We start from the raw sequence: 27,042 nt of genomic DNA, 5'->3' as shown, positions 1-27,042 counted from the left end.
TACATGCTGTGATAAAAATGAAAATAGCCACCAAATATACAATAGAAAAAGATATTGCTATTACCTTAAGAAAAAGATACAAAATTTGTTGGTATGAATCAAAAATATAATGAAATAGTTATTAAATTGTAATTTGAGTGTGAAAGGGAGACTGAAAATAGAAGTGCAGCCAGTATACTTTAAGAAATGTAATTGCACCTTATATAAAATATTAAAGACAAAAATGGAGGGCACGAACAGGTGTACAGGATCAGCCTAAAACATGTCAGAACTAAGGCTATGTGCACACGATGCAGAAAACTCAAAAGTACTACACAGAATTTGATAACATTAGGTCGGCATATTGAAAATTTTCTTTTTTTTTTTCACAAAAATGTAGTTTTAGCCCCAAAGTTGTAATTTTTGCAATGGATAATAGAATAAAACGGACCCCATAATTTATTATGCTATTTCTCCCGAACACGATGATGCCCCATATGTCATCAGAAATTACTGTTAGGCCACACGTCAGAGCTGAGAAGGAAGGAGCACTATTTGGCTTTTGGAGCATAGATTTTGGTAGAATAGATTGTGGGCGACATTTGCGGAGACCCAAAGGTGCCAGAACAGCAGTAAAACCCCAAAAGGAACCCCATTGTATAAATTGCACAACTCAATGAATTCATCTACTGCTGCAGTGACTATTATATAATATCCACACCAGGTTTTATTGTGGAGAATTCCAAATATCTCAGTTTAGTGCCCCCATAAAGTGTAGTGCGCCCATATATTGTAGAGACCCCATACATTTCTCCTGGTGATACACACCCTGTAAATTATTAAGTGCTCTCCCCGCTACAATAATGCCAAACATGTGGCCTCTTACTGCGGTTTAGACAAGGTATTTGGATTTGGGAGCGCAGAATTCACTGGATTTTATTTGAGGGGGCGGGAGCCATGTCGCTTTTCCAAAGTCTTTGTTCTACCAGTAACATGGGACCCCCTATAGTTCCAGTGACAGATGACAGACCTGAGAGGTGGCTGGTTTTGTGTGGGATAAATTAGGGGTTTTATTGTTAACATTTTGGGGTACATAATTTTCGATTACTTCCAGAATAAGACTGGATCGCCAGTCTACGCTGAGCACTTACGTCAGAATTTCCGTGTAAATCCCACAAAACATGCATTTCAGACAAAAACCCCAACGGAACCACCCACCACAAAGAGGCAGATGGAGACACTTTGGAGTCCGTTTGACGTCTGCTCTGGTGGTCTCCATCTTTTTAGGCGCATAGAGATCTATGGTCATCCACACTTGCGCGCTAAAAAAAGCCTAAAATGATGGTACGCCGCCGGAACAGAGACCATTCCAAAGAGACTCCATCGGCCTCATAAGTGAGTGGCTCCATCTGGATTTTTGTCTGAATTGCAGTTTTGGTGAATTTATACGAAAACCCCAACGTAAGCGCACATCGGAGAGCACAGAGTAAACGTGAGCCGAGCCTTATTCTGATTTTTTTGGAGGCAGAATGAAGAAATAGACAACAGTACAAGAATAGTCCTTATTTTTATTTTTGCTCTGTTTACAGTGCGGTATAAGTGATAAGGCGGATTTATTCTTCGATTACAGCGATATCATATTTATATGGGGTTTTTTTAGGTTTTGCTGCTATCAAACAGTAAAAATGCTTTTTTTTTTTATAAAAAGTAGTTATTTTCGTTGCCATATTCTGAGAGCTATAACTTTTTTTATTTTTTGGCGAACATAAATGTATGAGAGCTTATTTTTTGCAGCACGAGTTCCAGATTTGTTTGGTACCATTTTCGGGAACATATTAATTTTTGATCGCTTTTTATTCAGATTTTTCAGACACAGAATGAACAAAAACCAGCAATTCAGTTATTGTTTTTATTTCTTGCGCTGTTCACCGTGCGGTAAAAGTGATAAGACTTATTTGTTCGTCAGGTCAGTACGATTGCAGAGATACCATTTTTTTTTTTATGCTTTGCTATTTTTACACACTAAAAACAGTATTTTACAAAAAAGAATGTGATTTTGCACCTACGCATTCTGAGAGCTGTAACTTTTTTACTTTTTTACCAAATGAGCCATATTATGGTTTGTTTTTTTGCGGGACGGTTTAGCGTTTTTATTTCTATATATATTTTTAACATACAACTTTTTGATCGCTTCAGTAAGATGAAAAAGCATAATTTTTGGCGTGTTTCTTATTTACTTTTTTTACGGCGTTCGCCAAACGGACTAAATAACATAACAGTTTTATAGAGCGGGTCTTTCCGGATGCGGCGATACCAGTTATATGTATGGTTTTTTGTTTATTTTTGTTTTATTTCAAACGCTGCGTTTTGAGTGGCAAAACGGATTTGTGTGCACTTTTATGTGTGTTTTTTTTACTTTTTTTTACATATTTTATTACACTTTTTTTTACTTTTTCACACTGTGGGACATGTATATTTTTTATTCTGGTCACTGATCTCATACACTGCAGTGCATGAGACCTGTCAGTGAGTCACTGAGCTTATTGCTGGATCTCACAGGCCACCGCTCCCGTTCCCTGGGATCATTACCATGGTAACCATCAGGACCACCGATTCTCATCGTTGGCGTCTGATGGTCACTAAGGAGGTCGCGAGACCCCCTTTTAAGCACTTAAATACCGCTGTCACGACTGACAGCGGAATTTAAGGGGTTAATCGGCCCCGATCGGCATCCAAAATGGTTGGGATCGATACTGCAGGGTGTCATATACAGCTGACACCCGCAGGAATCGCCGCTGTCTGGCAGCGCTATTCACTTATGCCTCAGCGACGCATTTTCACGGCGCTGAGACATAAGTACCCTTAATGACCGCTGTAAAAATGCGTTACGGCGGTCGTTAAGGGGTTAAAGTGATCATCGTGAAAAATATAAATAATTTTATTAGCAAACAACTTCCCACAACAACTGGTTTAAAAACAATTAAAAACATCACATCGTCAAAAATGCCCATAATAGGGCTCTGCCTTACCAACACCTCAACCCCTCTCCAATAAAAGTTGATACCATACTCCAATTGTACCATATATACAGATAACAACCAATGGTCACCACCAAGTGTAGAGATTTATGGGCCACGGACTGAGGAGTGCTAGGAGGGGCGTGACTAGGGGCTTCACCAAATCCGACCTCCGATGTACGGCGGCTTGCCGGCTCTGTGATCTGAGGAGGCACAAGGGAGGTGGACCAGGTGTTACACCAGGGCAGACCTCGGCTGCTGACCCACAAGTATGCAGGTGCAGGCAGGTCCGGCTGGTATGCAGGTAGGTGTGGGCGGGCACAGCTGATATGCTGGTAGGTGCGGGCGGGCACGGCTGGCAGATAGACAGGCTGGGTAGGGCGCGATCAGGAGCGGAACACCGCAGGTACGGTCAGGAGTGGAACACCGGAGGCGCGATCAGGAGTGGAACACCGCAGGCGCGGTCAGGCAAGACAGGTCTTGAGTTTACATGGAACAGACAGGGTCAGGAAAGCACAGAAAAATAGTAAGTACACAGAGGATAAATACAGGACAGGGTAATGGGACAGACAGAGCCAGATTCACACAGGGTACTTACTATGAAGTAGCGCATGGACACAACTCACAAAATGGAGTACAGAGACAACAGATTGGAGATAGGTTCTCATACAGACACTGCAGGTTATGAGAAAGGTACTGGAACAGACACAGGAGGTGAAGGGAAAGATCAGACAGATACTAACAGGTACAGGAATAGGTCCTAGTTCAGATAAGGACTGATAATGGGATAAACAGGTGCAAGATTCAGGAAATGGGCCTGGGAATTCAGCCCCCAGGGTAGCAGAAACAAACTAGAAAGGACACATGTAAAGGTTCAGGTTTCAGGCCTGGGAACTCAGCTCCCTGGGAGGCAGATAACAAACTAGAAACAGGACAGGACCTGACAACTCAGCAGTTGAACAGAACACACTGAAAGAGAGTGCACATGCACACAGCAAACAGAGGAACACACTGTGCAGCGTGAACTGGTAAGTAAGTCGGCGGCCTTGCATGGTGGGGAATGGGAAGCCATGCTGGCACGCCCACAGGGATGTTACACATACAGCAAGCCACCTCTCAGCTTGTAAATTTTTGGTGCATATACTCTACTGTATCCAGGCCTCATCCACAGTAAAAAAATCTAATTTCTTCTGTTACTAACGTGATACATACAGCAGGTCACATCTCAGCTTGTAATTTTTTGGCAGTGAAATTCAGCTGTATCCAGAACTCATCCACAACAAAAAAAAAATCGAATTTCTTCTGTTACTAACGTGTTGCAGCAGGCCAGATCTCAGTTTGTAATTTTTTGGCGCATATATTCTGCTGTATCCAGAGGTCATCTACGGTAAAAAATCTAATTTCTTCTGTTGCTAACATGATACATACAGCAAGTCAAATCTCAACTTGTAATTTTTTGGTGCATATATTCTGCTGTATTCAGAACTCGTCCACAGTACAAATATCTAATTTTTTCTATTACTAACGTGATACAGCAGGCCACATCTCCACTTGTAATTTTTTGGTGCTGATATTGTTCTCCATACAGTGGTTCCCATGATAAAATCTAACTTTTGTTGTCTTACTACCCTGCTACATAAAGAAGGCCAAATTTCAGCTTTTAATTCTTTGGTGCTGATATTCTACTCCATCCAGGGGTTCACATTATAAAACCTTAATTTGTTCTGTTACTACCATGCTACATAAACCATGCCATATTTGTGCTTTTAATTCTTTGGTGCTGATATTCTGCTCCATCCTGGGATTGACATTACTAAATCTCAATATTTTCTGTTACTACCGTGCTACAGAAACCATGCCCTATTTGAGCTTTTAATTCTTTGGTGCTGATATTCTGCTCCATCCATGAGTTCACAATAGAAAATCTCAATATTTGCTGCTACTACCGTGCTACACAAACTAGGCCACATTTGAGCTTTTAATTCTTTGGTACTGATATTCTTCTGCATACAGGGGTTCACATGATAAAATCTAACTTTGTTATCTTTCTACTGTGCTACATACAGCAGACCAGATTTCATCTTTAAAGTGCACCTGTCAGCAGGATTGTGCTCAGTAAACTGCATACACTGTCAGGAGGGCATCATTACATTGATTGACAATGATACCTGTGTTGATGAAATGTGTCCTGTGGTTGTTGTATAATCTTTACTTTCAGTTTGGAGATAATGATATACTCGTGCTTCGGGGCAGCCTGTGAGATGAACTCTATCTGGTGCTCTGCTTACATATTCATCTGTATGCTCTTATGACAAGTCACTGATCCTTCACTGACCTGCCTGCTATTTTACCTGCCCCACAGTCCCGTCCCGAAGCACAAGCATATCATTATCTCCAAACTGAAAGTAAAGATTACACACGAACCACAGGATGGATTTCATCAACCAAGGTATCATTTTAATCATTGTAATGTCGCCCACCTGACAGTGTATGTGGTTTACTTAGCACAATCCTGCTAACAGGTGCGCTCTAAATTCCTTGGTGCTGATATTGTTCTCCATACAGGGATTCACATGAAAAAATCTAAATTTGTTGTCTTACTACTGTGCTACATAAAGCAGGCCACATTTCAGCATTTCATTCTTTGGTGCTGATATTGTTCTCCATACAGGGGTTCACATGATCACATAACATCTAAATTTGTTGTCTTACTACTGTTTTACAGAAACCATGCCACATTTGATCTTTTAATTCTTTTGTGCTGATATTCAGCTCCATACAGGGGTTCACATGATAAAATCTAATTTGTTGTCTGACTATTGTGCTACATACAGCAGGCCACATTTCAGCTTTAAATTCTTTGGTGTTGATATTCTGCTCCATACAGGAGTTGACATTATAAAATCTAAATTTGTTCTGTTACTACGTATTACAAAAACTAGTCCACATTTAAGTTTTAATTCTATGGTGCTGATACTCTGCTCCATCCAGGGGTTCACATTATAAAACCTTAATTTATTCTGTTACTACCGTGCTACAGAAACCATGCCGTATTTGATCTTTTAATTCTTTGATGCTGATATTCTGCTCCATCCAGGGGTTGACATTATAACATTTTTGCTGCTACTACCGTGCTACATAAACCAGGCCACATCTGAGCTTGTAATAGTTTTATGCTGAGATTCTGCTCTATCCAGGGCTCAACATTAGAAAATCAAATTTTTTCTGGTACTACCGTGCTACAGAAACCGTGGGACATTTCAGCTTTTAATCATTTTGTGCTAGAATTGTGCTCCAGCCAGGAGCCCACATTTCACTGTTACGGGTCCGGGTGGTGGAACCTCTGTGCCGCGGTGCAAGGAGGGACCCAGAGGGGCGTAACTAAGCATCAACCCGGACCGACCCTGGTCGGACGGCGGCAAATGACGCCGTAAGCTGGGAGGGACCGAGCAAAGGGACCAGGTGCTACTCTGGGGACGACCTTGTAAGAGAGCAGGTGGCTCCCACAGGTCAGACAGCAGGGACTGACCGGTATAGTGGATGGATACAACCGGTAGGCAGCAGTCTCTGGGTTAGCTGACGGGTGGTTACGGTACGTGACAGAAGTCTCTTGGCAAGCGGGTAGGTGGTCACGGCAAGTGACAGCGGGAGCCTCCAGGTAGGCTAGCAGGTGGTCACGGCAAGTGACGGCAAGCAGGCTGTAGTCTCTAGGCTGACAGGCAGGTGGTCACGGCATGTGACGGCAGAGCCTCCAGGTAGGCTAGCAGGTGGTCACGGCAAGTGATAGCAAGCAGGCTGTAGTCTCTAGGCTGACAGGCAGGTGGTCACGGCATGTGACGGCAGAGCCTCCAGGTAGGCTAGCAGGTAACAGGCGGGTAGCAGACATGCGCTCCCAGGTGAGCAGGTTTAGCAGGCACGACAGGAAGCAGGCAGGTAACTGGCAGGTGCTTCCTGGAATGAAGGTGGACTTGCCCATAGACAGACTGGCGGAAGACCGGAGGCAGACTGTCGGGCAGGAGGGAAGAGAAGCTGGCAGACAGGACTAGTAGTAAGGCTGGCAACGGGACCTGAGGGCTGAAGCAGAGGTAAGTATTCTGTGCAACAACTTTGCTCGGGCACCTCCATTTTGGAGGAGGTGCCTTATATATGGGAGGTCCTCCGGCTATTGGCCGGGGACTCCTTAGGATGGCGCGCGCAGTCCCTTTAAGAGAGGGGGAGCGCGCGCGCCCTAAGCACAGTGCCGGGGAAGGAGCGCGCGCCGGCAGCAGCGGGGAGAGGAGCGCTGGAGGACGCCGCGCCAGGAGTGGGAAGGTGAGAGGGACGGCGTCTCTGCCTAGCAGGGGGCAGAGATGCCGATGCTACAGTACCCCCCCCCCCTTTAGGCCCCCTCTTTTTTAGGCCTGAAAGAAATTTTTCAAGGAGAAGCGGGGCGTTGATGTTCTTCCTGGGTTCCCAAGTTCTCTCTTCAGGACCAAACCCCTTCCAATCTACCAGAAAAAAGGTCTTTCCTCTTACCCTCTTGGTGGCCAGAATACTCTCTACCTCAAAGACGTCCTCAGCGGAAACCGGAGCAGGGGGAGTACCTGGATTGTTGAAAAAAGAGTTAAAGACAACGGGTTTGAGGAGAAATACGTGGAAGGAGTTGGGAATCCGTAAGGTGGCTGGGAGTTTTAACTTGTAGGCCACTGGATTAATTTGCTTAAGGATTTTGAAAGGGCCGATGAAATGAGGACCCAACTTGTAGGAGGGTATCTTGAGCCGCACATGTTTGGAGGAGAGCCAAACCTTGTCTCCCGGACGGAATTGAGGCGGATCCAGACGCCTCTTATCAGCATATCTCTTCATCCGCTCGGAGGACTGAAGAAGTGTGGACTTAGTACTCTCCCAAATGGTGGAAAATTCACTGACAAGAGACTCTGCGGCAGGGCTGTTCACAGAAGCGGAGACGGGAAACGGAATCCGGGGATGTTGGCCATAGACTATGAAGAACGGGGACTTGGAAGAGGATTCGCTCTCGTGGTTATTATACGAGAATTCGGCCCAAGGTAGGAGGTCCACCCAATCAGAATGGCGGGCATTAACGAAGTGCCGGAGGTAACTGGTAAGGATCTGATTGATCCGCTCCACTTGACCATTGGACTGAGGATAGTAAGAGGAGGAGAAATCCAGGGTGACATCCAGCAGTTTACATGTGGCTCTCCAGAAGCGTGAGGTAAACTGAACCTCCGACACGATGTGGAGGGGTAGGCCTTGGAGACGGAAGATATGGCGGATAAAGTCTTTAGCCAGCTCAGATACAGACGGGAGACCAGGCAGGGGAATGAAGTGGGCCATTTTAGAAAAGCGGTCCGCGACCACCCAAATGACTGTACACCCGGCAGAAACAGGGAGATCGGTAATGAAGTCCATAGCGATGTGTTGCCACGGGGCAACAGGTATGGGAAGCGGCAGGAGATGACCGGCTGGTAAGTGTCTGGGAACTTTGTTGCGGGCACAAGATGAACAGGCAGAGACGAAGTCTACCACATCCTTACGCAGGGTAGGCCACCAGTAATGCCGGGTAATGAGCAGGAAGGTCTTCTTTTGGCCAGCAGGGCCAGCTAGTTTAGAAGAATGACCCCAGCGAAGAACCTTCTCACGGTCTGGAACCGCTACAAACGTCTTGCCGGGTGGAAGAGGAGTCAAATCCAAGGGGGCCACATTCATCACCTTGGAGGGGTCGATGATGTGCATAGGCTCCTCCTCTTGATCGGAGGACAGGAAGGATCGGGACAAGGCATCAGCTTTGACATTCTTGTCCGCCGGGCAGAAATGCAGGATGAAGTCGAAGCGGGCAAAAAACAAAGATGGTCTCCTATGGACTAGTTGCGCTCAGAAGAGGAGAAGATTTTGGAGAAGAAGCCGCAGGTTACCATTCTGCCGGAAGAAGATTTTTGGGTAAGCACTGCTTCGGCTCAGGAAGAGGAGGCTTCAACCTCCAGGTAGAATTGTTTATTGCAGTCTGGATGGTGCAGAACTGGGGCAGAGGACAAGGCTTGCTTTAAGGAAATGAAGGCCTCCTTGGCTTCGAGCGACCATACCTTGGGATTTGCCCCCTTGCGGGTGAGTGCAGATATGGGAGCAGTCCGGGACGAGAAGTGTGGAATGAAGAGACGATAGTAATTGGCGAAGCCCAGGAATCACTGTATCGCCTTCAACCCCTCCGGACGGGGTCACTTAAGGACAGCAGAGAGCTTCTCGGGATCCATTCGCAAGCCTGTCTGGGAGATAACATAGCCCAGGAATGGAAGAGAGGTCTGCTCGAAAAGGCACTTCTCGTATTTAGCATAGAGGTGGTTCTGCCTGAGCCTAAGCAGGACCTGACGAACATCCCTCCGGTGTGTGGGGAGATCCGGAGAGAAGACCAAGATATCGTCCAGGTATACCACCACGCAGGAGTAAAGAAGGTCACGGAAGATGTCGTTGACCAGTTCTTGGAAGACGGCGGGAGCATTGCAGAGGCCGAAGGGCATCACACGGTACTCATAGTGTTCATCCCGGGTATTAAATGCCATTTTCCACTCGTCTCCTTGATGGATACGGACCAGGTTATACGCTCCACGTAGATCCAACTTGGAAAAGATCCTGGCGCCTTTAAGGCGATCAAACAACTCGGAGATGAGGGGCAGGGGGTATTTATTTTTAACGGTGATCTGATTGAGTCCTCTATAGTCAATACAGGGGCGTAGCGAGCCATCCTTTTTTTTTACAAAGAAGAATCCGGCTCCAGCCAGGGAGGTAGACTTCCGGATGAACCCCCTAGCCAGATTCTCTTCTATGTACTCTGACATGGCCCGGGTTTCGGCCGCAGACAACGGATAAATACGCCCACGGGGTGGAGTGGCGCCAGGTACCAAGTTGATCGGGCAATCATATGGCCAATGAGGTAGTAATGTCTCTGCTTCCTTTTTACCGAAGACGTCTGCATAGGGCCAGTAAGGAGCCGGAAGACCGGGTAAATTAGCTGGAGTGGGTAGTGGACGAACCGGCCGAACCGGAACCAGGCAGGTCCTTTGGCAGTCCGGACCCCACGGAGTACTTCACCAGATTGCCAGTTCAACACGGGTTCATGCATCTGGAGCCAAGGTAGGCCTAGCAATAGGGAGTGAGAGAGTCCGGGTAGCACATGGAAGAAGATCTTTTCTTCCCACCTGCAGGGTTATGGGTTCCATGACGAGCAGGATGGTCACCGGTAGGATTCTTCCATCCACGGAGGCGACAGACAAAGGTTCAGCCAGAGATTTGGTGGGAATGCGGTATTTCTCTACTAGGGACTGGGAAATGAGATTTCCAGCAGCTCCAGAATCAAGCTGAGTGAGTACAAAGTGACGGTTCTCTTCCCAGGAGATAGAGACAGACAGAGTCAGGGATGGAGAGGGTTCACTTTTGTCTAGGACGACCTCTCCGAGCGGTCCTAGACACCAGAGTTTCCTGGTCTCTCCGGGCAGGAACGGATCAGGTGCTCCTTACTGCCACAATAGAAACAGCTCCCCTCGGCTCGGCGTGACTCTTGGCGAGATTTGACCATCTTGGTCTGGTCGATCTGCATGGGCTCGGGTGAGTGCGCCCGGGGAGTGACAGATGAAGAGACAGGTCTCTGGAAAGTAGGAGCAAGGCGAGGAAACCTCCTCTGACGGGTGGTCTCTTTGGTACGTTCCTGGAACCGGATGTCAATCCGGGTAGCTAGTGTCATCAAGTCATCCAGGGTGTTTGGAATGTCCTGACCGGCAAGTTCGTCTTTAATCTGACCGGAAAGACCCTCCCAGAAGACAGACACCAGGGCCTCATTATCCCAGGCAAGCTCAGAAGAGAGGGTACGGAACCGTATGGTATATTGGCCCATGGTGAGACTCCCTTGGTGGAGACGTAGCAGAGAGGAGGCTGATGAGGTCTTTCGTCCCGGTTCATCGAAGACTTTCCGGAAAGCAGTGAGGAAAGCTGACAAGTTGGATACCAGGGGATCCCCTCTCTCCCACAGGGGATTTAGCCAAGCCAGTGCTTCCCCAGTGAGATGGGACATGATGAAGGCCACTTTGGCCCGGTCGGAGGTAAAATGATGTGCCAAGAGTTCAAAGTGCAGGGTGCACTGGTTAATGAAGCCTCAAGCCAAGGTGGGGTCTCCACCAAAACGATGTGGTGCAGAAAGCCGGGGGCCTTGACCAGGTACCATGGTATTGATGGGCAGCGGCGCTGCCGGGGCGTGAGTCATGCGACTGGAGGCAGGTCCTGGTGGAGCAGTCAGTGTGTCCAGACCGGAGTTGACATTACGCAGGTGGTTCAGGATGGATTCCTGTTGGGATCTCTAACGGGAGACTTCGTGGAATAGGTCAGAGAGCAAGGGAGCTTGGGTGCCACCGGGTTCCATGGCCCGAGCAAACTGTTACGGGTCCGGGTGGTGGAACCTCTGTGCCGCGGTGCAAGGAGGGACCCAGAGGGGCGTAACTAAGTATCAACCCGGACTGACCCTGGTCGGACGGCGGCGAACGACACCATAAGCAGGGAGGGACCGAGCAGAGGGACCAGGTGCTACTCTGGGGACGACCTTGTAAGAGAGCAGGTGGCTCCCACAGGTCAGACAGCAGGGACTGACCGGTATAGCGGATGGACACAACCAGTAGGCAGCAGTCTCTGGGTTAACCTACGGGTGGTCACGTTACGTGACGGAAGAAGTCTCTTGGCAAGCGGGTAGGTGGTCACGGCAAGTGACAGCGGGAGCCTCCAGGTAGGCTAGCAGGTGGTCACGGCAAGTGACAGCAAGCAGGCTGTAGTCTCTAGGCTGACAGGCAGGTGGTCACGGCATGTGACGGCAGAGCCTCCAGGTAGGCTAGCAGGTGGTCACGGCAAGTGACGGCAAGCAGGCTGTAGTCTCTAGGCTGACAGGCAGGTGGTCATGGCATGTGACAGCAGAGCCTCCAGGTAGGCTAGCAGGTAACAGGCGGGTAGCAGACGTGCGCTCCCAGGTGAGCGGGTTTAGCAGGCACGACAGGTAGCAGGCAGGTAACTGGCAGGTGCTTCCTGGAACGAAGGTGGACTTGCCTATAGACAGACTGGCGGAAGACCGGAGGCAGACAGGCGGGCAGGAGGGAAGAGAAACTGGCAGACAGGACTGGTAGTCAGGCTGGCAACGGGACCTGAGGGCTGAAGCAGAGGTAAGTATTCTGTGCAACAACTTTGCTAGGGCACCTCCATTTTGGAGGAGGTGCCTTATATATGGGAGGTCCTCCGGCTATTGGCCGGGGACTCCTTAGGACGGCATGCGCGGTCCCTTTAAGAGAGGGGGAGCACGCGCGCGCACCCTAAGCACAGTGCCAGGGAAGGAGCGCGCGCCGGCAGCAGCGGGGAGAGGAGCGCTGGAGGACGCCGCGCCAGGAGCGGGAAGGTGAGAGGGAGGGCGTCTCTGCCTAGCAGGGGGCAGAGACGCCGCTGCTACATTCACAATCTAAATTCTTTGTGCTAATAGTGTGGTCCAGAAACCAGGCCACATTTCAACATATAAATATTTTGTGCTAATATTGTGCTCCATCCAGGAGTCCAAATTTCAGAATCTAAATTGGTTGTGCTAATAGCGTGGTCCTGAAACCAGGTCACATTTCAGCATTAGACAGGGCTTGGAGCAGTATTTCTAGCTTCAAATTTCATCAGTAACAGGTGGATGAGTGACAGGTGCAGGCCTGGTGCTCTGAGAGCTCTGACAAATACAGACAACACACATGAAGGAGATCCAACTTGGATACTAAACATTTACAAGAATTATGGGCAGATACCTCTAAAGTGGCATCAGTTTTTATTTATTTATTTTACTCACTTATATAGCGCTATTAATTCCACAGCGCTTTACAGATATTGGCAATTTCCCCAAAGTAGAAATAGTATAATGGGGTTCTGACACCCCTTCCACTACAGGCAACCCACCAGATGGAGACAAGTTTAGTTCTCTAACCCCTGTTGTCTAGTAGTTTAGTTCTCCATCTTCTGGTGGGTAGCGGTTTAGTTCTCCATCCCCAAGCACCCTGCAAGCTTTGGGGATTCCAATACTTATGGAGAAGCCCAGTCAGCAAGATGTAACACCCCTGGCCATGCTTGCTTGTCCAAGTGTCAGTAGTGAAATGCACCCTGTCAGACATAGATTTTTTTCAAGGAATGGGTGATGTTGTCTGCAACATGCTGGTGTAGCGCAGGCACAGCTTTCTTAGAGAAGTAATGGCGACTGGGCAAGTGGTACTGGCGGAGTGCGACTGCCATCAGCTTTTGGAAACCATTTGTATCTACCAAAGTAAAAGCAGAATTTCCATGGCCAACAGATTGGGGATGGTGAAGTTCAAGCACTTTGCTTTGGCATGTGTAGGAGGAAACAAACTTTTACGTGACCACAACTGCGGGACCAAGTGCTGGCTGCTGTGCTGACAGGGTGGAGTACATGACATACTGCTGGACTGTGAGAGAGGTGCAAACGGAGATGTTATGGTGGATTGACAAAGATGTGGTGTGCTCTGTTCAGAGATAGGTCAAAAACAGCAGGCATGTTCACTTCCATAACAGCTGACGGGCTTTCACTCACCCTGACTGTAGTGGGTAAACAAGTGGAGGTCCTACGGCCAGAGACCTGTGTGAGAACACTTGCCATGGTGACGAAAGAGGAAGAAGCAGCAGTTGCGTAAATTGAGGTTGATGGGGCGGCCGGTGGTTGTCGAGGCCCATTAGTCTGCATTTTAGTGCAGTGAGATTCCCAATCTAAGACATGTTGATCGCGCATGTGCCTAGCCTGGGTCTTTTTGGAGATTTGGAGACCGCAAAGGATGACACAACTCACCTAATGTGCCTACTTTGTTAAAAAAACGACTGAGTAGAGGCAATAGTTGCAATAATTTGACTACTACATAGTAGTCAAATTATTGCAACTATTGCCTCTACTCAGTCGTTTTTTTAACAAAGTAGGCACATTAGGTGAGTTGTGTCATCCTTTGCGGTCTCCAAATCTCCAAAAAGACCCAGGCTAGGCAACCCTTGCCGCCCCTACAAACTGCAGACATGCGACCGCTGCTGGCCACAGCCACCATTGTGGCTGTGGATGCAAGTGCTTGTCGTGGTTGTATCACTCACTGTGTGTGTGGTAAGCCGCAATGTAACCTCCTCGTCTTCCTCCACCTCCTCTGCTGAGCTACTCAGCTGCGTGCCTCTGGTTCACACCAAGTGGAATCTACAACCTCATCGCCATCTTATATGTTCCCCCACTCCTCGCCCTGAGAGTCATCCTCCTCCTCTTTCTGCCCTGACAGCACAGTACAGTCAGTGTGCACCTCAGGTATCTGAGTCTCATCAGTATCACTGAGTTCATCATCTTTCCACCATCTCAATCAACCCCCCCCCAACTGACCTATCCATCAAAGTCAATGGCGGCCTGCTCTCCCCAGTCCCGCAAGCTTGACTCTGATCGCTCCTTCAAACCTGAGATTCAAGCCCTTTTCATTTTCTGCTGACTCCAACTCCAAAATATCTCCCGGATCCGCACATTCCTCAACCATGAATCTGCAAAAACACTAGTGCACGCCCTCATCATCTCCCGCCTCGACTACTGAAACCTCCTGCTGTGTGGCCTCCTTTCTAACACTCTTGCACTCCTCCAATCTATCCTAAACTCTGCTGGCTGAATAATCCACCTGTCACCACGCTTTTCCCTGGATTCCCTCCTCTGTCAGTCCCTGCACTGGCTCCTTGTTGCCCAGGGACTCCAGTTCAAAACCCTAACTTTGGCATACAAAGCTATCCAAAACCTGTCTCATCCATACAGCTATGACCTAGTCTCCCGTCTCACCTGCGCGCAACCTCCGATCCTCAAAAGATCTCCTTCTCTACTTCTCTCTTATCTCCTCTTCCCACAATCGAATACAAGATTTGTCCCGTGCATCTCCCCTCCTCTGGAACTCTCTACCCCAACACATCAGACTCTCACCTACCATGGAAACTTTCAAAAAGAACCTGAAGACCCACCTCTCCCGACAAGCGTACAACCTGCAGCAACCCTCGCTCCACCATACCGCTGCACGAGCAGCTGTACCTTCACCTACTATATCTTCACCCATCCCTTGTAGATTGTTTCTGAGCCTTTGTGGACAGGCTCCTCTCTCCTCCTGTACCAGTCGGTGACCCCTTTTCATGTGTAAAGCGCCATGGAATAAATGGCACTATAATAATAAATAATAATAATATTTGTACTGTGGGTCAATTGATGCCAATTTTCCTGATGTTTGCCCTCAATTTGAAGTGTTTTGGCAGCTTTTGGGTCCCTTTGAAGGTGTTGTGTATTTGTTTGGTTTTGCCTCCCATTGAATGGGACAAATTGTTCGGAGAACATCGGGAAGATCGCCGATCTGAAACAAATCAAACCTTGAGAGGTTCGCTCATCTCTACTGAAGAGGACCAATAGCCCGAAATACTGTGTCTGCAAATTGAGATTCTGATTTGGCTATTATCCTAAGTCATATCGCAAGACTCGTTAAAGGGTCGATCGTGACTTGTAGGATTGCTACTTCCAACAGGTGGCGCTATAGAGTTCAAGTCCTCTTCCTTTCTGAAGAGGCAATTTGCATATCCTCCTGGTCTAAAAATTCCTAATGCTTTTCATGTCTCTCTAGAACAAACCCTGGTCCTCAATAACATCTCTCCTACTGTCAAGGCAGCTCCTGCTTATGATCCAGATACGGAGTGTGAGATCAACCAAATTCTGGACTGAAAAAAGGTTTGTGAGAATCTCTTCTACTTGATTGACTGTAAGGTATACGCTTCTGAGGAGAGATGCTGTGTACCCAAAAAGGTTATTAATGCTCAATCTGGCTCAAGAGATTCCATGCTAAGCATACTCTTTCTTCTATTACCAACTCTTCTGGGAGGGGCCCTAAAATGGAGGGGTGCTGTTATGCACCTGTCACAGCTAATCCAGGCTCAACTCCCTTTCCTTATGATGGGGTTTTGCAAGTTGACCAGTCTGTCTCTGTAGAATCATCCCACTAGGCCCCTCAAGGCCCAGTTAGGGACACATTGTGTCTTAGTAATGAGACTATAGAGTTCAGTTTGTTTGGAGAGCTCTACCATGTGTTCACCCTGTGCAATTGACGCGCCCCCTGGGCTGTGGGGTACTCGGTAGCTGGGCCGGTTGATGCTGGGGGATGTCACAGTGGCAGTGACCCGGTCCGTGACCCAGGGCGGTCAAATAAAGGGGAATGAAGAAGGGGAATAAAGTTTTTATATATAATGTTCGTGACGCCACCTGTGGTATGCGGCTATATGGAGCCGCTGCTGCAGTGCAGATCCTCTGGAGCTGATGGTGACGCAGCAGAGTTGGTTCAGCTCTCCACAGGCAGAGCTAAGCTCCAGGACGGTGCAGGTATGATTTAATGAGGCAGATGTTGCTGTGCAGTGTGGTGCAGGTGATGGCGCAGATAATAATTCTAGGACACAGTGGGGGTGCAGTCTTCAGATTTACTCATAGTTGTCAGACTCCAGGTTCCAAGTACCAGGGTAACCTCCCACGCCGTCCTGTATTTACCAAGGCAGGGGTTCAGCAATCTCTCAGGTGTTTCAAGAGTACATAACGGGACCCTATTCTGTGTGCCTTCTATGGTCGTCTTCCTGCACTGGCTCTCACCCTCCTGCCCTGCGCCTCGCAACCAGTGTCCCAAGCCGGTAACCTCGGATTTTGGCGGGCAACGTGCAGTCCCCTGGATCCTATGCGGCTACCTTTTTAGCGATTTAGTTGCAATTGTGAGCATCTGCATCCTGAAAGTACAGTAGCCTCCGGTTTCTAGCTGAGCCTTGTAGTTCTCCACTAGTTAGGGGCCGGTCCCCTTTGCGGCCTGATCCCTCCAGGTTCTGGTAGATTCGGGCGCACGGGTGGCTTCTGCACTCGCCGTGCCCCTGGGATCCCCTCACTTCTGGAGCCTTCCCTCTGCTCCCGTCCTCTTCCAGCCTGACCTCCTGGACCCTTCAGTCTAGGCCCTTTCCTCTCTCCTCTCCTCTGAGCAGAGCTCCTACAGACATCCTGCTCCCACTACTTCTCCTCAGACTGAACTCTCTCTCTCCCAAGATGGTTCCCCTTTTTATACTCCTACTCAAGTGCTCCCCTGTACTGCTTCCTCCACCCACACCCACTACATGGTTTCGCCTCTCTCGGTTCCCCCCACTTCCAACCAGGGACAGGGCTCAGCATAAGCCAGTGCATCTTGCCCCGCCTGCTGGTCTGGAATGGTGTAGTGTTGGATGCAGGTGGGTGGGTCATGGGCAGTACTCCCTCCTTACCTGAGAGTGGGGCACCACACCATAGGCGGATTATAATGAGGGCAATCATGGCTACCCCCGGGGCCCGAGGCCCCAGGGGGCCCATGGCCAGATTGCCCTCACTATAATGTTTTGTGCACCATCATTGTTGGTGTATGTGATGTCGCGCCTCAGCCCTAGATATCCTGCGCTAGTCCCCGATCAGCTGTTGAGGGGTATGCAGTCTTAGCAGCCACCGACCGGCACTGTACTCCTGCGTGCTGCTGTGCCCCGCCGGCGGCATCACTGTATAGCAGACGCGGCTACGTCATGCACCACGCTATGCGCAGCCGCCAGCTTTCATGACACAGAGCGCGAGAGATCCAAAGAAGGGCCCTGTCTGTGGCGCTGTGGCGGGCGTCGGAGGGCCCTGTCTGCAGCTCTGTGTTCCAGGCGGTGAAGGGCCCTGTCTGCGGCGCTGTGTCCCGGGCGGCGGAGGGCCCTGTCTACGGCGCTGTGTCACAGGCAGCGGAGGGCCCTGTCTGCAGTGCTGTGTCCCGGGCGGCGGAGGGCCCTGTCTGCGGCGCTGTGTTCTAGGCGACTGAGGGCCCTGTCTGCGGCGCTGTGTCCAGGGCGGTGGAGGGCCCTGTCTATGGTGCTGTGTCACGGGCAGTGGAGGGCCCTGTCTGCAGCGCTGTGTCCCGGGTGGCGGAGGGCCCTGTCTGCAGCGCTGTCTCCCGGGCGGCGGAGGGCACTGTCTGCAGCGCTGTGTCCCGGGCGGCGGAGGGCCCTGTCTGCAGCGCTGTGGTGGGCCTTGCATTAAACTCTACTCACCTGAGTCCTGACCAATCCCAGGGATCCACTAATGCACACCTGGAGCTCTTCATCCTCCTCCATCTCAGGGATCTGGTGAATGAGTGCCAACATGGAAACTTTTTTAATGTGTATATAGAGCAGTTGCTGTATATTCAATATATAGATGATACTGCTTAATATATATTATGTATGTGATACTGCAATGGCTGTATATAATCAAAGTATCACCTGTATATTGTATGTACAGCAGTCTATATACATTATATTGATGATACTGTGATTGCTGTGTATATATATTACGTAGTTGATACTGCTGTATATATTTTACATAGGTGATACTGTGATTGCTGTGAATAATTGCAATATCACCTATATAATGTATTCACAGCAGTAGCACTATCACATACAAAATGTATATACAGCAGTCTGTATACAATATATAGGTGATAATGTGACTGCTGTGTATACATTATATATGTGATACTGCTGTATATGTGTTACAAAGGTGATGGTGCAATTATACACAGCAAACACAGTATCACTTATATATTATATAGGTGATAGTGAGACTGCAGTATATACAGTGTACAACAGTATATACATTATATTGGTGATACTTCAACTGCTATATATACACACAATATATAAGTGATACTGCAACTGTGTATAGCTGCAGTATCACCTATATAATATATATGCAGCAGTCTCTTTGTGATATATATTCAGCAGTCGTGGTGTCTCCTATGTGATATATAGTATATAGTATAATGTGGTCTTAATTATAAGGTAGAGTTGTATATATATATAGTGTAGAGATGTTTATATAGTATGATGCTGTGTATATACTATAGTATATAGTGTGGAATCCCCACTATGTATACTGGCACATCTCTACACTATGTACTATGTAGTATACACACAGCTCCACTCTATATTCTTTTGTACAGTATATATTTATATGTATATAATTGATTGTAGTATATACTGTGGAGCTGTGTATACTTCTCCTGTCCTGTATATGACGCGCCCCCTGGGCCGTGGGGTACTCGGTGCCGGGCGTTGCTAGAGGAGATGTCACAGTGGCGGTGACCCGGTCCGTGACCCAGGGCGGTCAGTAAAAAGGGGATTTTATAGTTTTTATGTATGCAATTCGTGACGCCACCTGTGGTATGTGGCTATAGGTAGCCGCCGCTGCAGCGCAGGTCCTCTGAAGCTGGTGTTTACTGCAGCAGAGTTGGTTTGGCTCTCCACAGGTAGAGCTTAGCTCCAGGGCAGTGCAGATGTTGTAGTGAAGTAGATGATGCTGGGTGGTGTAGTGCAGGGGTGATGGCGCAGTTAATAATCAGTCCACAACTCAATGGCGATTTCCTCTTATGTTTACTTGCGGTGATTAGGCAGACCGGGACACGGGTGCTGGCTAGAAGTGGAAGTCCGGGCAGCCTGGAAGCAAGTAAGGAATCCACCTCGCTAGGTGGAGTTGTGGGCCTTCCCTTTTGCACTAATCTCTTTGGGCCCTGCTGCTTGTAGCTATGCTGCGGCCCTCGTCCCTGAGTACAACGTGTTTGTGCTCACCCGTACGGCAGGCAGCTCGGGCCTTGCTGATGCGTCGCTCCCACGTGGCGGTGCTGGGCCCTGCGGTGCTGCTGAGCCTCCGGGCGTCTGATGGGGCAAGGAGACCTGCAGTCTCCTGCCCTCTGGTTTCTGCTGCTGGGCCTTCGGTGCCCCACAACCTCAGACTCCAGTGTCCGGTTCTTCCGTGCTCCTATCCTCTGGGGTGAACTGCCGCGCAGCTCCACTCCCTAGGTCTTTCCTCTTCCACGTCCTGACTTCAACTCCTCTCACTAACTCTTACTAACCCCGCCTCCAGATCCCAGTTGCAAAGGGGAGGAACTCCCCTTGCTGGTCTGGAGCCAGGAAAGTGTTGCATGCTTAGCAAAACCTGATTAGGGGACCCCAGCTTGCTTCCAGGCATGGCATCACCTCTTGTGAGGGAGGCAATGCCACTGTGGCAACCGGGCCCCTGGGGTGCCACATATACAGTACTTGGGGTAATTCTCAGTATCTGCTCTTATGTATGTAGATATATATATAAGCACTCCGATTAATTGTCAAAAAAGTGGAGGACTCCTTATTAGCCCATGTGATAATATTTTGGATCCACAACAGAACATTTCTCTGTTATGGAACTGAAATGTCGTCACGTAGCTGACTAATAGAGTCCACTGCTGAAGATTTGGTTCTGCTCCGAGTACCACTTCTCCTGTCCTATATATATACACCGCACAGTACCACTTCTCCTGTACATGTTTTGTTCAAACCAAGTCTAAGAGTGCAGGTAGCGCTCAAACAAGTCTGGTGATGAGACCCCCAAGTTCCCCCCTCACATCTTAGATTGTTGGTATGCATTTCTTCATCTTTTTGTAAAATATTTCTAACTTTTTGCCAATATACTTGGATCGGAAGCCAGATCCTTCCAACCTCTCATGAGTATTAATATTGAGCAGAATTAATTTCGGCCTATTGGTTCGGCCACCACAACAGTCACGGTCTCATGTGGCCCCTTGGGAAAATTAATCTATTCCCCGTTCTATTATGTATAGTGTTGTACACAAGGGAAAATGTGCGAGGAGCGAACAGCGCGGCTATACCTGTCTTTTTCCATCTACAGATGTGCACCAGATCACCTGTGTATTACTCACATGACCTCCTTGAGATGTTTAAAACTTGGGAAATCTTTTTGTATCCAAATCCGGCTTTAAACTTCACCATAACAGTATCTCGGACCTGCCTGGTGTGTTCCTTGGTCTTCATGATGCTCTCTGCACTTGAAACAGAACCCTGAGACTATCACAGAGCAGGTGCATTTATACGGAGACTTGATTACACACAGGTGGATTCTGTTTATCATTACCAGTCATCTAGGACAACATTGGATCATTCAGAGATCCTCACTGAACTTCTGGAGTGAGTTTGCTGCACTGAAAGTAAAGGGGCCGAATAATATTGCACGCCCCACTTTTCAGTTTTTAATTTGTTAAAAAAATTTAAAATATCCAATAAATTTCGTTCCACTTCACAATTGTGTCCCACTTGTTGTTGATTCTTCCCCCCAAAAATTAGAATTTGATATCTTTATGTTTGAAGCCAGAAATGTGGCAAAAGGTAGAAAAGTTCAAGGGGGCCAAATACTTTCACAATGCACTGTATCAAAAGGGATCGCGTGACAGGTCACATGATACATCGGGTACCTGGGGGGGGCCATGCCTTCTAAACTGCCCGGGGCCCTGGCTACTCTTAATCCACCCCTGCACCACACCTCTGGGTGAGATGCAGTACCTCTGTGGCGACTGAACCCGCAGGGGCGCCACATACCCCCCTGGTAGAACACAGCACGTCCGTGGGCTGGAACAGAGTAAAAACAAGGTATTTTAGACATACAAAATTTTTAGATGCATCACTTAGAAGAACAATCTACAACTTTTTCTTCCCTTTATGGGAGGCACTTCTTCTTAAACGTTTCAGGTTACTATATGAAACTTCTTTAAATAACATTTTTCTTCACACATATAAAACATTTTTCATATAAAACAATATTCAGCAAACTACAGTGAGATCCATCTCACTGGTGAAGGTGCAAAGTAGGGGGGAACCCGTCCACAACAAACCCCCAAACAAACAAACCCCCGTCAACATAACTGATCCAGTCGCTGGACCACGTCTTCGGCCACGCCAAATGGGTTTTTGTTCGGTGGTCTTGATAAAACCAACAAGAAGCACCTGAAGAAGTGCTAACTATGTACAAATAAAGTTTTTTGGCTGCTCACCGTCCACAACCTATGAGTCTTTGTACCTTAACTGGGTACACTAAACAAATGGACAAACTTTTTAAACACACACACAATGATCATTGCAATACCCTTCCGGGTAACTATATACAGTTTTTAACCTTTTAAGTGAACAGTTTTAATAGTCGTGCCCCTTCCGGGGAAACGATTGACCACTAGATGGCCCAGCCGGGTCATCAGCTTTGGACAGCAGGGGTACAGTTTCCTCCTTCAACACTCGATAGACGTGTAGGGCTTACCACCCCCGTTCTCCATGGTGACGGGTGTAGGTGACTCTGTCTCCGGGGTACTTAACTGTAGCCAGAGCAGAAGCTGCTTGTGGACGGCCAGGGTCATTGACACCAGAAGTCAGGGGCATGTCCTCCGCGCTCGCCTTCTGCACATCAAGCACATACCACCCCCTCTCTCCTGAGTATTGTGGTAACCAGGCCGCTCCTGGGATGTATGGCATAGACAGTGGCATTATGAGGGCTGCGGCAGCATCCGCTGTTGGAGCTTCTCCTAAGGTGGGCATCTTTCTTCCCCCCTAGTTCACCCTTGCTGGGGTAGGACTCACCGCTCCCGATGCTTATGTCGTCGCTCCTTGCACAGCTGGTCACCGAGACTGCTCTGCTGGTCACTGTATAGCCGCACTCTTGCTCCACAGCTTCTCACACTTGTGTTGTGTTCACAGAGCTGCAGCAGCTGGGATCACACAGCACAGGGCTGCAGCAGATGGATAGATGGGATCATACAGCCCTCTGCAGGGGGAGGTGACAATCTGCCCCCTCAGTCTGATGCAAAGGGGAAGGCTGGCACCTTTCAGCCTGAGTGACAGACAACTCTGGTACAGTCTATGCAAGTGGGAGGGGCCTATTTTGGCACCGTTTCCGAGGCTCTGCCCACGATGGGACACACCCCACATATCATTAACTCTGCATGTGCTACAGTAATGACTGCTGTTTATACAGTTATACACAGTCTTTGTGGCACACAGGACCTGTTTATACCGGGCTTCGAATCCTGTTCGTGATGCCAAGTATGACACGCCCCCTGGGCCGTGGGGTACTAGGTAGCCGGGCCGGTCGATGCTGGGGAATGTCACAGTGGCAGTGACCCGGTCCGTGACCCAGGGCGGTCAAATAAAGGGGTATGAAGAAGGGGAATAAAGTTTTTATATATAATGTTCGTGACGCCACCTGTGGTATGCGGCTATATGGAGCCGCCGCTGCGGTGCAGATCCTCTGGAGCTGATGGTGACGCAGCAGAGTTGGTTCAGCTCTCCACAGGCAGAGCTAAGCTCCAGGGCGGTGTAGGTATGATTTAATGAGGTAGATGTTGCTGTGCGGTGTGGTGCAGGTGATGGCGCAGATAATAATTCTAGGACACAGTGCGGGTGCAGTCTTCAGATTTACTCACAGTTGTCAGACTCCAGGTTCCCAGTACCAGGGTAACCTCCCACACCGTCCTGTGTTTACCAATGCAGGGGTTCAGCAATCTCTCAGGTGTTTCAAGAGTACATAACGGGACCCCATTCTGTGTGCCGTCTTCCTGCACTGGCTCTCACCCTCCTGCCCTGCGCCTCGCAACCAGTGTCCCAAGCCGGTAACCTCGGATTTTGGCGGGCAACGTGCAGTCCCCTGAATCCTATGCGGCTACCTTTTTAGCGATTTAGTTGCGGTTGTGAGCAGCTGCACCCTGAAAGGACAGTAGTCTCCGGTTTCTAGCTGAGCCTTGTAATTCTCCATTAGTTAGGGGCCGGTCCCCTTTGCAGCCTGATCCCTCCATGTTCTGGTAGATTCGGGCGCACGGGTGGCTTCCGCACTCGCCGTGCCCCTGGGATCCCTTCACTTCTGGAGCCTTCCCTCTGCTCCCGTCCTCTTCCAGCCTGTCCTCCCGGGCCCCTCAGTCTAGGCCCTTTCCTCTCTCCTCTCCTCTGAGCAGAGCTCCTACAGAGCTCCTGCTCCCACTACTTCTCCTCAGACTGAACTCTCTCTCTCCCAAGATGGTTCCCCTTTTTATACTCCTACTCAAGTGCTCCCCTGTACTGCTTCCTCCACCCACACCCACTACATGGTTCCCCCTCTCTCGGTTCCCCCCACTTCCAACCAGGGACAGGGCTCAGCATAAGCCAGTGCATCTTGCCCCGCCTGCTGGTCTGGAATGGTGTAGTGTTGGATGCAGGTGGGTGGGTCATGGGCAGTACTCCCTCCTTACCTGAGAGTGGGGCACCACACTTCTGGGTGAGATGCAGTACCTCTGTGGCGACTAAACCCGCAGGGGCGCCACATAATCATCTTGCAATTCTCTTGATTCCAGCATACCCTCTTCTAGCCGCCTTTCAGATTATCCCATCCGATGCAGTAAGTTACAAAACTGTTATTTGGACTCTGTTCATATTCTGCACTTATTCTTGCAATATGCCTTTGATTCCTCTGCTTTCCTCTGAGTTCTGCCCCAGAGTTGTCCTCCTGATACTGTGTTTCCAATATGTTTAAGTCCTTACTCCTGCATGTGCCCTCCAGCTGTACTAATGTCCTGGTTCCGTGTATTGACCCTGACCTGCGGCTTAGTGAAACCTCCTCACGAGATGAGCTTAACAAAAATGTTGTTTCATGTTGAAATGACAACTGGAAGCTCAGTGATGACATGATCTGTCTGAGCATTCAGTATGGCAAACATAATTTGACAGTCAGTCTAAACCAGGGGCGGACCTACCGCCCGTGCAGCCGGTTCATTGAATGGGGGCCCCTGAGGGAGAGGGGGCCCCTCCAGCCTCCAGCAGGGCCGCCATCAGGGCATGACTGCCCTGACTCCAGCATAGGGCCCAGGCTGTCGGGGCCCCCTCGGAGCCCCGTTGGGGCCCCCCTCTTGTGTGTCTCCTCATGGGGCTCCCCCACAGGACCCCCCGCCGTCACATGACCAGAGATGTCCCTGCGCTCAGCAAGGGCCCCCCAGCCCCATGCTGAGCGCAGGGACATCTCCGGTCATGTGACGGCGCCGGCACAATACTTACCCCTTCCCGTGCCTCCGCAGCGTCTTCCGCGTCCTCTGACTGTGACGTCTCAGGTCAGAGGGCGCGGTGATATGTTTACAGCGCGCGCGATCTCTCCTGAGCTGTCACAGAGGGAAGACGCGGGCGACGCTGTGGAGTCCGGATCAGCATCAGGTGACCAGTGAGGTGAGTATTTGATTTTTTTTTTTATGTATGGGGGCATTATATGGTGGGGGGAGAGTGGGCATGACATCCTGCATGGGGCATTATATGGGGGGGGGTGACATACTTCATGGGGCATTATATGGGGGGGGTGACATACCGCATGGGGCATTATATGGGGGGGTGACATACTGCATGGGGCATTATAAGAGGGGAAGGGGGGAAGTGACGTCCTGCATGGGGCATTATAAGGGGGAGGGGGGAATTGACATCCTGCATAGGGCTTTATAAGGGGGGGGAATTGACATCCTGCATGGGGCTTTATAAGGGGGAGGGGGAAATTGACATCCTGCATGGGGCATTATTTGGGGGTGGGGGGGTGACATCCTGCACGGGGCTTTATATGGGGGAGGGGGAGGGGGGAATTGACATCCTGCATGGGGCATTATTTGGGGGTGGGGGGTGTGACATCCTGCATGGGGCATTATAAGAGGGGAAGGGGGGAAGTGACATCCTGCATGGGGCATTATAAGGGAGGGGGTGTGTGTGACATCCTGCATGGGGCATTATAAGGAGGGTGGGTGTGTGACATACTGCATGGGGCATTATAAGGAGGGGGGGTGTGACCTCCTGCATGGGGCATTATAAGGGAGGGGGTGGTCTGACATACTGCATGGGGCATTGAAAAGGGGGGAAGTGACATCCTGCAAGGGACATTATATGGGGGGGGAGAGGTGACATCCTGCATGGGGCATTTTATGGGGGCTAGAGGTGACATCCTGCAAAGGGCATTAAAAGGGGGGTGTCATCCTGCATGGGGCATTATAAGAGGGGAACAGCCTGCATGGAGCGTTACATTGGGGCCAATATTCTGTATAGAGTCTTATATGGGGGACAGTATCCTGTATGGAGCGTTATATGGGGACCAGTATCCTGTATGGAGCATTATAAGGGGGTCAGTATCCTGTATGGAGCATTATATGGTGCCCATAATACTGTATGGAAGACTATACTGTCCGGTCTGTACTGTGCGCTGTGAGGATTCACCGGTTTCTCAGCTATTGTAGAATTTACAATAGATATCGCTCGTGTAATGGGGCATTATAAGGGGGGAACAGCCTGCATGGAGCGTTATATGGGGGCCAATATTCTGTATGGAGCGTTATATGGGGGCCAATATTCTGTATGGAGCGTTATATGGGGGTCAGTATTCTGTATGGAGCGTTATATGGGGGACAGTATTCTGTATGGAGCGTTATATGGGGGCCAGTATCCTGTATGCAGTGTTATATGGGGACCAGTATCCTGTATGGAGCGTTATATGGGGACCAGTATCCTGTATGGAGCATTATATGGGGACTAGTATCCTGTATGGAGCATTATAAGGGGGTCAGTATCCTGTATGGAGCATTATATGAGGCCCATTATACTGTATGGAGGACTATACTGTCTGGCCTGCACTGTGCGCTGTGAGGATTCGCCGGTTTCTGAGCTATTGTAGAATTTACAATAGATATCGCTCGTGTAATGGGGAATTATAAGGGGGGAACAGCCTGCATGGAGCGTTATATGGGGGCCATTATTCTGTATGGAGCGTTATATGGGGGTCAGTATTCTGTATGGAGCGTTATATGGGGGACAGTATTCTGTATGGATCGTTATATGGGGGCCAGTATTCTGTGTGCAGTGTTATATGGGGACCAGTATCCTGTATGGAGCGTTATATGGGGACCAGTATCCTGTATGGAGCATTATATGGGGACCAGTATCCTGTATGGAGCATTATAAGGGGGTCAGTATCCTGTATGGAGCATTATATGGTGCCCATAATACTGTATGGAGGACTATACTGTCTGGTCTGCACTGTGCGCTGTGAGGATTCACCGGTTTCTGAGCTATTGTAGAATTTACAATAGATATCGCTCGTGTAATGGGGTATTATAAGGGGGGAACAGCCTGC

The sequence above is a fragment of the Phyllobates terribilis genome, unplaced genomic scaffold (assembly GCF_046119375.1).
Source record: "Phyllobates terribilis strain yellow unplaced genomic scaffold, ASM4611937v1 Scaffold_2__4_contigs__length_985480577, whole genome shotgun sequence".
NCBI lineage: Eukaryota > Metazoa > Chordata > Amphibia > Anura > Dendrobatidae > Phyllobates > Phyllobates terribilis.
Note: the sequence above shows the minus strand (reverse complement) of the source record.